Below are 1,936 nucleotides of genomic sequence, written 5' to 3' on the forward strand. Positions count from 1 at the left end.
GTAAGATTTGATCATTCTCTTCTTTATGTTGATGATAGCTGTAATTGAATGGCTGATATGTGATTGTTTCATTAGAGATTTATGGTGATGAACAGATATGATTTACGTAAGAATACTGTACGTTCTCTCTAGCAAACTATATACCACATTTTATCAAGTAGCCCGTAGTATTAAAGTTCGATCCATACTGAACCTAAAATGTACTGGTTGGCCATTCTAGGCTCATTAGCCCAAATTATCGGGAATCCCTACCATCTTCAACCCTAAATGGAACAAATATCAAGTACTGGCATTCAGCAAAGCTAGAAGTAATAGAAATGAAGCTCCATGATTCTTGACAGAGCGTAGGGGAACGATGCGGGAGACCCGCATCGCCGTACTAGGCAAGGTTCTAATGGAGGTGGTTTGCTGTTGCCTTCCTCCGACGGTAATGGGGATGAATGATGATGAAGGCGACACAACAACACCCAGTCATCTCGGGGCAAGTGAAAATCCCTGACCCAGTTGTGAATCGAACCCGGGACCCCGTGATCGGAAAGCGAGAACGCTATTTCGAGACCACGAGCTGTGGACTGTAGAAGTAATAAACGTTTAAAATCTAAATTGGACTGGGCACGTAATTACAATGTCCAAGAAAGCATAAGCATCTCTCCATGCGCTACAAAAATATTAAAGGCTCTTCCCTCTTGAGCTGAAAAAGAAACTTGTACAGACATTTATACTTGAAATTAATGATTAAAGCCATGCTATCCTGCAAAGATTTTCTCAGGGAAGCCCACGCCGCCTGGAACTGATTATGACTACTTATGTTCGTCCCTTTGATCACATTTCATCACAATATGCACAGCTAACCTTGCTGCATGCAGACAAGGGCAAAGATTTCCATACCTTCTGTCTTATGGACGAACACTGTCCCTCATACCTCTCCTCGACCTTAACGCTCTTGTATGAACAACATGGCATAAACAACAGTTCTCATCAGAGAAAAATCCTTTCTAACTGCATCTTCAGTTACTTTCTCGAAGTCCTTCTCATTAGCAACAACCTGACTTCGGAATAAACTGAACAACATCTACAGCTTCAGAAGACAGTTAATGATATACCTACTAAAGCAACAATAACGATTACCATTGTTTCTGTACACACTCTTTACTGTTGTACATCCTTGTTTCAAACCAGATTTCTCTCCTTTCTCTGTATTCTTAGCTGGTGCAGTCTTAAATGTCCTTTCCCCAGAACGTGGTATGTCGGAAAACATCTGTTTTGTATACCTATAAATTCTCATTATATCTGCCACTATCATTATTGTTATTATTTTGTTGTCGTTATTAGTATTACCGCTATTAGTGGCAGTAGTAGTACAAGTACTGCCAGTTCAAAAATGGTTTAGATGTCTCTGAGCACTATGGAACTTAACATCTGAGGTCATCAGTCCGTTAGACTTAGAACTACTTAAACCTAACTAACCTAACGACATCACACACATCCATGCCCGAGGCAGGATTCGAACCTGCGACCGTAGCAGCAGCGCGGTTCCGGACTGAAGCTCCTAGATCCGCTCGGTCACAACGGCCGGCTATACTGCCAGTATTAACTTCATTAATTCATAGTATACTTATTCACACTACGCTATGGACACTTAAATAATTTTAATACTGTTTGTCATATTAACATTGTTACTTCTTAGATATCTGTGATGCAAAAGAGGCGTTGTATCTGTGAAACCCCGGCCCGATGTAACAGATGGTCTGATGCCCTTTATCAGGTTAAGTGGGTAGGTCATCATACGGGCCGACTTGGAGCAGGACAGGCAGCACAGGAGATTTTAATTTCCACTGTCTGTTATTTTAGAAATAAATTCATAAAACTTTGTCAGCATAAATAGGAAGGATTCAGGATTCACACTCACAGCAAAGGAAATTTTATTATTTTTTCA

The sequence above is a fragment of the Schistocerca americana genome, chromosome 2 (genome assembly GCF_021461395.2).
Source record: "Schistocerca americana isolate TAMUIC-IGC-003095 chromosome 2, iqSchAmer2.1, whole genome shotgun sequence".
In the NCBI taxonomy this organism is placed as follows: Eukaryota; Metazoa; Arthropoda; class Insecta; order Orthoptera; family Acrididae; genus Schistocerca; species Schistocerca americana.